We start from the raw sequence: 12629 nt of genomic DNA, 5'->3' as shown, positions 1-12629 counted from the left end.
TTCTGGTCCTGCATGGCCCTCCCATCCTCATCAGGCTGGTCTGGGGCAGAGGCAGGTTCTGAACTAGTCAAGGACAGGGCCTCACTAGGTCCGCACATGAAGCCACACTTCATCTTGGGTCTGCTTCCTGGGATTGCACTGGGGGAGTCCAGGACACCTGGGTACCCAAGGCCAAGGAGTGGGCATGGCCTCCTTAGAGCAGCTTTGAGGATTGCTCCAACCCCAGGAGATGGTCCTAGGCAGGTGCCAGCTCCAGGTGCAGTGCAGGGGGCTGTGGGGGCTCCACTGCCCACCCCAGGCAGGCCTCTCCTCAGACCACTGTCTCCATTAGTCATTCTGGCTATGGCAAGGGAGACCACCTCTTTCTCCCTCACCTCCTCCCCCATTTCTCCCCCACCCTCCTCACCCCCTCTACCCCCTTTCTTAAATTAGGAAAGCAATATGACAATGTGACAAAATTTGGAAAAGAGAGGAGAGGAAAAACAATTTGATTTCAGGTGTGGAACAAAATAACCAAGGTAAGTGTTTAGAAATGCAGCTTAAAAAAGAAAACCTCTTGAAATAAAAGGCACCTTTTTGCCCAGAGAGACTAAAACAATGTAAAGTCACTGAAGATGAAACAAATTATATATAAAAGCTATACATTTTAGAGTCAGAACTATATGTACTTATTTCCTTGGCAAAAATGAGCTGCAATTTGGTACATTTAATGTCTGTCTGCATCATCATGTTCGAGAATTGAAACCTCGCTTCATGAAGCCGGTTCTTAGCAACAACTGCTGAAGTTCAGGAGGGCTGGACCTCAGCAGAAGAACGCTTCCCTTTCACAGCAGCTTCTTATCAGCCTCCCAGCTCAGCCAGGGTGACAGACGCAGGCTGCCCAGCCCTGCTTTGTGCCATCCATCTCTCCATGTCTGATCCTGACAGTGTGGCACACTTGGGCAGGTTCTTCTATTTTTAAAATATGAAGTATCTGACATAAAACACATTGAGAATCAATATCATAGGTCAGATGTGAAGCATAATAATTACCAACCAACCAACCTCAAAACAGCACTTGGCCAACAACATCGAAGCTTTCTGTGTGTGCCTTTGAGAGCCCACCTTCCACGTCATCTTTAAAGGTGATTTCTTTATGATTTACCACATATGTATATCTCCTTACACACCATTATTTCATCTTGCTTATCTTTTTAAGAAAAGATATGAAAGTAAAATGAAAATGAAAAGACTATTTTTTGCTGTATGTATTCTACTTCATATTTTCATCACTCAACATTGTTTTTCGGATTCATCCATGCCATGTGAGTTTCTGGCTTTTTGTAGAAACAGCTCCTATGAACATTCTCAACAGGGCTTCCAGCACCCAGATACAAGAGTTTCTTGGGAATATACCAAGGAGTGAAACCACTGGAAGGAACTGGCTGTGGAATTTACAAGTCTCAGTGCAAATCAAAACATGGGCCCCTTGATAAATTATTAGGAATTTCAGGACAGCTGTGGTAGAGTACTGTGCTAGGTGCAGGCCCCTGTGACTGCACAGGTGCACAGCCAGGAGGCCAGCTGCCACTGCGTCCTTACTCACCCGACTGGGTCATACAAAGGGCTTGTGCCTTGTGGATGGCAGTGCAGAGTGTCCGCTATACTCCATCCTCGCCAACACTTGCTTCCTTTAGACTTTTTAATTTTAATTTTTGTCAATGTAATTCAGTTTGCATTTGGTCATTCAAGAGAGTGAGCAATTTAGGTGATGCTGACTTTGGGTGACCTTTTTTTTCCAAGGAAGAAGGAACAGTGGGCTTGGGTAAGTCACTCCCTTCCTGGGGCCTCATTTTTCTCATCTGAACAATAGAGACATGCTGCTTTGTAGTTCTCCCATTAGGTTATAACCCCTTAGGTCTGGGGCCATGTTCTCTTCAACTTTCTATCTTCAGCCCAGGGCCTGTTCCCAAGATGGTGTCATCATGTGTCTGTCACATTTACTGAATGAAGGCTGTAATTTACCAGGTGGTTCTATAAGTGTCAACAAAGGGGCATAGGAGGGGGACTTCCCCCTGAAGTAGGCAATGTGGTAGGCAGAGAAGCAGAAAGCAAAGACTTGAATTAAAGTTGGCCTCTGCCAACCTGTGACCTTGGGCAAAGGAACGTCACCTCTCTCTGAGCTTCTGTTTTCTCATCTGCAAATGGGGAGGATGACATCCCCCTCCTAGGGTTACCATGAGGATAGATTTGGAATTGGTGTTATTCTTTCTACTCTTGAATTCTAGGATGTATCCCTTAGGCCTGACCTTGACTTTCAAGGGTAGCTCCTCTCTGGGCCCCAGATCCTTCCTCTATCAGTGAGAGTGGGCCCGTCACTGATTCTCCACAGATGGGCCCCAGAGCTACTGACTGAGACAGAGGTTTGAGGTTAGAAAAGGTAAACTCTGCCAAGCTGGAGCTTCAGCTGAGATGGTTACCATGCACCTCCTGTCCCCCAGCACCATCACTTTTGAACTGAGGTACAATTTGCAACAGCACTGCATTTCATTGTTGACCATCTGAGACCTGTGTGTGTGATAAGCTTAGAGGGGCAAGATCATGAAAAATTGTCAGAAACTGTGGTCCCTCCCCCTCCTCCCCACCGGTTCACTGATGCCTTAACACAGGCATTGCTGAAATGCTTGGATGACTTCACCCTTCCACCAAGCTGCTGAGTGACCTCAGGAAAGCAAGAGCGGGAGTCACCAGCACCTCTTCACACACCAAGTAACCTCTGGTGTCAAGGACTGCATCTCCAGATACCTCCCAGACGATGTCCCTGGAAAGTCACGTGGACACTTCTGATTCAATGTGTCCAAAACTCGCTGCATTCCCACTAAGCTCGACCTTGTTCTAGGGATTGGCGTTGTCATCCTTCACCCAGGTGCCCACAACAGAATCCAGGAGCCACCTCCGCCCTCCTCTCCCACACCCTGACAACCACTTATCATCTCCGGGTACCTCTGAGCCCTCTTAAGGAGGGTCAATGTAATCTATTGTTCAACAATAACCTTTGAGAGTAAGCAAGGGCCAAAACAGTTCCTTAATGATTGACCTGGGACAACAAGCAAACACCAGGACATCTGGTCACTGTACATAACAAGAAGCATGGACAATGAATAAGGAAGGTGGTTATCCTGGAATAACCATGGTAGTCAACAACAGAATAGAGCCTAGATCTCCACTAGCTGGAGTCATTCATGGGCTGGAATCTTACTCAACATTTGCAAATGCTGTTCCCAAATAATTTTAGGAAGTTTAAATAGAAATAGAAAGAAAAATTAGGAAATATAAATAATTAGAAAATATAAAAATCAGAGGAAAAACTTAAGATAAATGATGTTAAATGACAAAAGCAAAATATGAAAGCGTAAATGTATAAATATGCAAAGAAATGCATATATTCTACACAGACAGGAAAAGCTGAAAGGAATCACTATAATTGGAATCATAATTATCTCTGGGTGGTTGGATTTTTATTTTGGTTTTTACATTTTTATAATTTTTGTTTTTTCCAAAATTTCAATAATGATTGTTTTACTTTTGAAATCAGGATTAAACAAAAAAAGGCTTTAACATCATTTCAAGACAGCAAATGCTTGCTAGCCCACTTTTCTGGACTTTGGAGTGGGGAGCTGGCGGACCGAGGCCCCTTCTCCAGGGAGCTCTGCTACTGGCAAGGCAAGGCATCTGTAGTGAGTGGGAGGACCAAGCAGGTGGGCAGAGGCCTAGAGGCCTGGCTATTTGGTGACACCTTCTGATTAGAGGGAGGCAGGCCTGAGGAGACCTGGAGATGGGGTGGGAGGGTTGTGGATTGGGGACAATGGCCAGGTGGCCACAGAGGGAGGAATCAGACAGACCACAAGGCTTGGTGACCTATGACATTCCGAGTGTAGCTGGAAGTTGCTGGATGGGTCTACGCCCAGCACTGGCTAGATTGATGCTTTTCAGAGCTCTCTTTGGTTTCTATTGGAGAACAGGAGGGGAAGCCATGAACCAGGGTCCTCAGGAGCCAGAGTGGCCCACTCCCAGAGAGGGATTCCTGGAGCCTGGAGCTGGGGGTGGCAGGGAGATAGCAGGGAGAAGGCAGGTGCTTTTAGGAGTCCTGGGTGTACTAGTGCTGGTAACTCTCTTCTACCCACACTTTTAACAAATGTCTATTTGTACTGAGTCTATAGGTAAGACTTGAGATAGATGGGCATGGAAACTAAGGGATTCTGGGCAGAACAAGGGGTGGGAACATCTTAGATGGCTTAAACACTTGCAAAGAGTACATAGTGTCTCATGGTTGGAAAGGGGAGCAACAGCCTTCCAGGCAGAGGGAAAGCTAAGCCAAACTTTATTGTAGGGTAGGTCTACAGGTAATGAACTCCCTCTGCTTAAGTTTATCTTGAAGTATCTTATTTTCTCCTTCATTCTTTAAGAATAATTTTGCTGTATATAGAATTCTTAGTTGGCAGGGGTTTTTTCTTTTAGGGCTTTAAATTTGTCATTCCATTGCCTTCTGGCCTCGATGATTTCTGACAAGAAATCAGCTGTTGATATTATTGAGGATTCCTTGTAAATAACAAGTCATTTCTCTCTTGCTTTCAAAAAACGTTTTTTTGTCTTTGAGTTTCCACAATTTGAATTTAATGTATCTCTGTGAATTTCTTCAAGCTTATCCTGCTTAGAATTCCTTGAGCTTCTTGGATATGTTTTTCATCAGATATGGGACATTTTCAGCCATTATTCCTCAAATAGTTTTTTACTGCCCCTTTCTCTCTTCTCCTTGGATTCCTATGATGGATATGTTGGTATGCTTGATGGTATCCTCTAGATCTCTAGGTCTATTTATTTTTCTTCATTCTTTTTTCTTTCTGCTCTTCAGACTAGATACTTTCAAGTATCTTATCTTCATGTTCATTGATCCTTTCTCCTGCCTACTCAAATGTTTCTTTTATAATTTCTCTTTATTGATATTACTATTTTGTTCAGACATTATTTTCCTGATTTCCTTTACTTCTTTTCCATGGTTTCCTTTAGTTCATTGAACATATTTAAGGTAGCTAATTTAATGCCTTTGAGTTGTAATTCCAAGGTCTGAGAGCTTCCTTAGGGATGGTTTCTGTCAAATTATTTTTTTCTTGTGAATTGGCCATTTTCCTGTTTCTTTGTATGTTTTATAATTTTTTGTTCAGAACTGGACATTCTGAATATCATGTTGTGGTAGCTCCAAAGATCTAATTCTCCCACTCTTTAGAGATAGTTAGTTTTTGCTTGCCGATGGCTAAATCCATCTTTTTGTGACTTTTCCAAACAATTTTTGCAAAATGTGTTTTCCTTGTTGTGTATGTTCACTGAAGTTTCTCTTCCATTGTTTCTAAGGTCAGCTAGTGACATGATGAAATTTCCTTAAATGTCTGGCTCCCAAGAGAGAAAAATACATCCTAAATAAATAAATAGGTTTTAAATAAAAAGTTAAATCCTCTTATGGCTAGAAAGCTGCTTCTCCCTGTGAGGCTGAAACAATGGCCAATCTCTGTGCCCAGTGATGGAAAGCAGCAACCAGCAATCAGAAGCTACCACCTTGATTTTGGGAGGACAAGGTCCTTGTTGCTCATTCTGAGCCCAAAAAGCAGTGCCAGGATGTGGGCTGCTGTCCCTATAGGTGCCTGCCACCAGGATGGAGAATAAAGATGGTAGCTACTACCACATTAAAACCAATTGACCAGCTTCTTCACTGAACCCTCCACTTGTTGCTGCAAGTGTTCTATTAGACTCCAAAATAGTTGCTTCAGACAGTTCCTGACAGTTCAACTATTGTTTCCAGTGATGGCTGGAGTCCTAGACCTTTCCACTCTGTTTATTCCTTGATGTAACCTCTTTTCAATTGTTTTTTGACAAAGCTGCGGACGCAATTTAATGGAGAAAGGATAATCTTTTCAACAATTGGAACAATTGAACCTCCGTAGGCAAAAAACAAAACAAACAAAAAACTCAATCTAAGTCTCACACCTTATGCAAAAATTAACTCAAAAGCAGCAGTTAGCAACCAGAACCCACAACCTTGATTTTGGGAGGACAAGATCCTTGTCCTCCAGATCTAAATGTAAAACTATAAAACTTTTAGAAGAAAACATAAAAGATACCCCTACACATCTATTAGAATGGCCAAAATAAAAAATATTTAACATACATATGCTGGCAAGGATGTAAAGTAACTGAACATCTCCTAAGAAGGAGACACGCAAAGAGGCAAACCCTTTCTGTCTTTGAATGGTGTGGCGCCATGTGTGGTCTGAACTGCTGCAGCCATCTTCCTACTTGCCTGAGCATAATGCCCAGAAAAGGGCAGAGCCTAGAAAAGGGCAGAGAAGAAGAGCAAGAGATTTACCTGTGGGGTTATTGTTAGGTGAGAAAGCATGAGTCTTAACTGCTTACAGGGCCAGGGCTAAGGTGAGGCAATTCAGACACTTAGGATATTTTGGGAGGACAAGATCCTTGTCCTCCAGATCTAAATGTAAAACTATAAAACTTTTAGAAGAAAACATAAAAGATACCCCTACACATCTATTAGAATGGCCAAAATAAAAAATATTTAACATACATATGCTGGCAAGGATGTAAAGTAACTGAACATCTCCTAAGAAGGAGACACGCAAAGAGGCAAACCCTTTCTGTCTTTGAATGGTGTGGCGCCATGTGTGGTCTGAACTGCTGCAGCCTTCTTTCTACTTGCCTGAGCATAATGCCCAGAAAAGGGCAGAGCCTAGAAAAGGGCAGAGAAGAAGAGCAAGAGATTTACCTGTGGGGTTATTGTTAGGTGAGAAAGCATGAGTCTTAACTGCTTACAGGGCCAGGGCTAAGGTGAGGCAATTCAGACACTTAGGATGCAATATTTAAGGAGGTACTCACTCTCAGATGTTGATGCTGCAGTTGCATGACCCTGAGAGTGACTGTTTTCTTAAATGTTGCACCCTAGGTGCCTCACTTGCCTTATCCTACTCCTGGCCCTGTTTGATTCAAGGTTTTCTGGACTTAAGCTGAAAGTTTCTAACTGGCAAGTGGAGAACACTGAAATTTAAGGTATAGAAAAGAGGAACCCAGAAAAGGAGGTGAGAATCAGCTGCTCTGTTTGGGTCAGAGCGATGGTATGTAATAATGGTGCCAACAGCCAGCCCAGCTTTCAACCTAATATTAAAGAAATTGCCTTTCAAGTGTTCAGCAGTAGTCATCTTATTTTCAAGATTTTCTAGAGCATTTTACTGTGTTCATATTTCCTTCCTGACTGGAATATTATTTAATAGAGTGTTTGTTAATTTCCCACTGGTTGGGGATTTTGAAATCTAAATTTGTGTGATTTGTTAAATTGTTCTGTGATCAGATTTGACCTGAACAATACTTGCCTGTTTGAATTTATCAAAACTTGTGGTCCACTATAGCATACTTTTTTGTATTTTATGTAAATGTAGAACTCAACTGTATTTTTATGCCTTATTCTGTTAACTAATGTTTATTTTTGTTTATTTTATATATCACAGTCTGATAGTGGTATGTAATATATTTTACTATAACTGTTTCTATTGATTGTATTTCTAAAGGTTTTTGTTTCCTGTTGTGTTGCTATATCATTTGGTACATTTGATTTCAAAATGCCTTTTTATACTACATGTATTTTTGGCACATCTTTTTTTTAACAAGAGTATACATTCAGAGTTTGCCCTTTGATCTGATCTGAGATTTTCATATTTTTATATAGAAATTATAGTTTACATTTTCTTCCTTATTTACATTTTCCTTGTTACACCTAGTCTTACTTTCCATTATGAAATTTTCTGGTGCTTTGATACCGTTTTTATGATTCTTTGTGATTTCTTTTCCATTTACAATGTGAAGAAAGTGTCTAGTACACTTCTTGACGCAGGACTGTTGATTTTTTGCTGTGTAAATTATATTTTCTCCTTTGCCTCCTGTAATAATTTATAACGTAGACATAAAGATTTTTATGCCACAAAAAGCTTCTTACAATGAAAAAATACATAACATTATACTATTTTTAAAATAACTTTTATCTCTATTTTATGTAAAACAAGACCTAGTGCCTGGCATTTTCTACCCTCTCTCTCCCTTTCTGGTTTTCATTGCGTTAATCCGAAGTTAAAAACCCTGCTATTTTAAAAAATCCTCCTTCTCTTCTTTTGCATTTTGTGTTACCATAGTAACAATTATTTCAACTTATCAGCATCAAACAGTCTATACTGAGTGGTGTTTTTATTCAGTTACCTCTCTATCTTTAGCTAGTTTCAAGGCTCATTGCCAGTTCTTTTCTCTCATTTCATCATTCATGAGTTTCTGATTCATGTCTTGGTGATTTATTATACAATTCTGAGCAATTTTTGCAGAAAAGAGAGTTAATTGGGTAGGGTATTAGTCAGAAACTCTGTGGTTTCAAGTGACAGAAATCTAACTCAAATTGACTTCAGTAAAAAAAAAAAAAATAGAGAGACTATATTAGCTCATGAACTTGTAATGTCCAGGCTGAGCTGAATACGGCCTCAAACTATGTCATAGGAAATCGTCTCCAAATCTGGACTCTGCTGTTCCTGTATCACTTTCATTTTCAGAGAGTATTTCTCACATCATGGCATGTTTGGCCCTAGACTTGTACTCACTGCCCTACCACACCAGCGGAAAGGGAGCACTGTCCTGGATCAGGTCATGTACTCATCCTTTGAACTATCATCTGTGACTCTGATTGGGGAGCCCTGGGTCACGTGCTTACTCATGAGTGCGGAAGAGACAGTTTACCAATGGAAAATTAGGTTGTGCTACCAGGAGGAGTTGATGTAAGCAAAAATGACAGATGTCCATTGTTTTCTAAGACTACAGATATGTGAACTGTTAGCACTCTAGAGTGACAATAAGAAAGACATTCAGGCAGACTGTTAGTCATTTGAGTAGGGTCTTATGCTTTAATAGTGGCTTAGTTTGGTTTTAGTGTTCCAGAGTCTAGTTCTCAGCTTTGTGCTTCCAGAAGTTTGTTGTTGTCACTGTGGCTAGATCAAGAGTCCCCAACTCCCAGGCTGCAGATCAGTACAGGTCCAGGCCACACAGCAGGAGGTGAGCAGCCGGCCAGCGAGCAAAGCCTCCTCTGTATCTGCAGCCGCTACCAAGTCCTAGCATTACCACCTCAGCTCCACCTCAAATCATCAGGCATTACATTCTCATAGGAGCACCACTACTTGGTGTCTAAAAGGCTGGGGACCGCTGGATAATTTTTCCCTGTGGACTTGGTTCATGCTAATCTGACTCAGCAGAGACTGATATATAACTAAACCCCACCTTAGAATGAATAGTAATTACGACAGGACCTGAATAGTGCTGTCCTCTGGTCAGTGCACTCTATCTGTCAGAAAACCACAAGTGAAGCCAAGCCAGTCTCTAATCGTAAGATTGCTTAGTGCCCATGGAACCAGGCAAAAGTTCTCTGGAGAATATCAGTGATGGAATACATCATGCCATGATAGTGTGGTGGCTTTAAAAAGTCCACAAATGGGGTGGTTCCACAGAGTAATGGTTAGCACGTCTGCTTTACATGCAGAAGATCCTGGGTTTGAGACCCAGCAGAGCCACGGCCCATACCACGGGTGCACCAGGCCCTGGGCGCACCAGGCCCCCTGGGTGTGCCAGGCCCCAGGTGTGTGCCGTGAGTGTGTGAGAGGAGACGCCCCACCTTCAGAGATCCAGTTCTTAAGGGGAGACAGCAACCTCCGTAGGTCAGGGGTGGAAGTGGGGGTGAGGGGAGGAATTAAAAAAAAAAGTCCACAAATATTGGAAAAGTGGAGAGATCAGTACAGGCTAAGACTCAAAGACAAGAGAGAACTGAGGGTAGTTGTCTGTCTGGAACATGGAAGGTAAAGGAGGACGGAGAAAAAGGAGTTGGGGTAGAGGGATAGGCAGCATAGACCTTGCTCTGAGTGCAATGGGGAGCCACTGATTTGCTTTAAGAAGGGGAGTGACATGGTCAATTTTGTTATGGAAAGACTGACTGGGTATAAAAGAAGCCATTGGAGATGGGCAACACTGACAGCAGAAGAATTTATGCTACTGTACTAGCCTAGGTGAGACAGTTGAAACAGTAGGCTTTAAGCAATAGAATGGCAGTGGGAATAAAGTAGATACATTTAAAACAGAGCTTTTCAAAGTTTAATATGCCTATGAATCACCTGGATCTTATTAAAATGGAGATTGTGATTCAGTAGGTCTGAAGTAGGGCCTGAGATGCTGCATTTCTAACTAATTCCCATTTAATGCTGATCCTGCTCGTCTGAAGACATTCTGAGTAGCAACGACTGCCGAAATATTAAAGAAATAAGATTTACAGGCATTTGTGATCGGTTGACTGGGAGGAGGGGTTGGGGCGGAGGTAAAATGAGTTGTTAAAGATCATACCCAATATTCCAGCTTGAGTATCTGGGTGAAGGTGATGCTATGCAGATACAAGATGAACAGGTTTGGGTGGGGTAGATAATAACAACAGATAGCATGTATTGGATACTTACTATGTGCCAGGTGCTTTATATATGTTGTCTTATTTACTCTGTACAACAAACTTATGAGGTAGGTACTACTGTAATTTTCATCTGAAGAGTTAGGAAACTGAGGCCAAGGTCACACAGGTAGTAGGTGGAACAGCCAAGATTCAAACCCTCGGGCAGCAAGAGTGCAGAACACGTGCAGTTGACTATTGGCAGTTTGGATATGTGGAGCTGAAGCACCTATGGGATGTCATTTGCAGCTTTCCAGGGGACATGCTTATTTGGAGTTCAAGAGAGAAATTCTGAGCGATGGTTAAAGATCTGGGAGGAATAAAGTCGAGGGAATGAAACCATCCAAGGAGGATTACAACCTATCCTCTCAGAGTGCTGTCAATCTCGTTCCATTTTCCTTTAGGCATTAAATTATTATAGAGGAGGAATCTGAAGAAAACCAGTTGTTAACTTTTTTGTAAATAATCTTTTTCTTTCTGACCAGATACTGTTAGTGCTTGATCTTTATCCTTGAAATTTAAGAATTTTTCCAGATTAAGTCTTGAAGTTGGTTTCTGTTTATTAATTTTTCTAGATCCCAGTGAACTCACTCCACCTCCACCTCAGATCTTTTTAGACCTAAGGAAAGTTTTCTTTTATTATAACTTTAATTATTGCCTCTAATTGATCTGCTCTGTCTCCTCTTGGAGGATGCCTATAGTTTGAATCTGCATGATGTTCTCCTATCCATTTTTCTCTCTTAAAGAATTCCATCACTTTGAATTTTCCTTATGCTTATCTTCTATATTGCTTATTTGCTCTTCTGCAATGTCTAATCTGCTTTTTACTGCTTTGACCAATGAATTTTACTTGTTATTGTGGTTTGAATTTCATATTACCTTCCATTATTCTTGGTCTGTTTTTAAAAGATGCAATGACCTCTTATAACTGAGAATAAGAATTAGGTGTTTTCTAAACTGGATTCTGCTTCATGGACTAAATATACTTCAAAAAAGTAATTTTTGGCTCTAGTATCTTCTTTTCTCATGTACCACATATGTTTTCCCCACAGGGCTTTTTAAAAAGTTGCTTATTCACCTTTGAGATTGACTAGTTGATCTTTGCTGATGTCTGGAAGTTCAGAGTTGGCTGCTTTCAAGATCACAGTGTTGGACAACCAGGACTTTCGCCTTTTCTCCCCTTCCAAAGATGGTATAGGAAATGGTTGAGAAGCAGTGGCTGGATCGTTTTATCTTGTCTTAGCTATTCTTGGCATTCAACTGCTTCCAGATTCATTTTTATTTTTCAACCTCTGTTGTCTGTGACTATTTTTTAGCTTCAGTGTGTATGTCTCATTTTCCCGAGATCTTGACGCTTTGGTTTAGCGTTTCCATCTTTGCATTTATATTTCAGTATGTCCTCTAAGTTTGTCCCTCTGTACCAATCCAGGTCTCAGTCTCTGAATCTCAATGTCTTTCTCTAGTATCTCAACCTACTTCAGCAGGTCCTTAAATAACACGGATTATAAAGGTTGATAAGCTGCCATATGAGCTTAACTTATTTATATTAATTAGCCTGTGGTAAATTGGTTTCCTTATACCTTCTTTCACTTTCAGAATCTTCCCACGAGAGTGAGGACTTACTGTACTCCCTAACCCCTACTCTGCTTTAAATATATTGATTTGTCCATCTCCTCTCTCTAGAATGTAAATTCTATGAGGGTGGATGCCTACGAAATTTGGAGGTGGTCAACAAACACTTGTTGAGTGAACCTCTGTCTGATTAGCTGATCCTCCCATCTTTGTGTTTCACACTTTCTCAGTATGCAAATGTCTTTCTCAGTCTCGGTCATGCCTTTTGGTTTCTGTCCTGGTATCGAGGCCTCTTAAGTTTGTGTGCGGGCCACAGTCTCACAAAGGCCCAGGCTGGCAGCCAGTTTGTGGCGGGTCGTCGCCCCTCACGCGCTGTCCCGGGTCGCTCTCAGGTTTGATCGGGACCCGCTCAGGGGCTTTACCTACCTCTTGCCGCTTCCCATTATCAGTCCTGTGGGTTCTGTCCCGAAGCCTCGGAGACCTCCCGCCTTTCAAACACCACCTC

General features: G+C 41.8%; 1 long non-coding RNA gene across 1 annotated transcript; it reads right to left on the bottom strand.

Moving 5' to 3' along the window:
- Positions 1-458: 458 nt before the first annotated feature.
- On the bottom strand, positions 459-12629 carry LOC112477234. The gene is made up of 2 exons (XR_003045368.1): positions 12551-12629; positions 459-973 (listed from the first exon to the last, which is right to left on the bottom strand). It is a non-coding gene; the product is annotated as an uncharacterized LOC112477234 (long non-coding RNA).

The sequence above is a fragment of the Pteropus alecto genome, unplaced genomic scaffold, assembly GCF_000325575.1.
Source record: "Pteropus alecto unplaced genomic scaffold, ASM32557v1 scaffold113, whole genome shotgun sequence".
NCBI lineage: Eukaryota > Metazoa > Chordata > Mammalia > Chiroptera > Pteropodidae > Pteropus > Pteropus alecto.
This window is presented reverse-complemented; position numbering and strand designations above follow the sequence as displayed.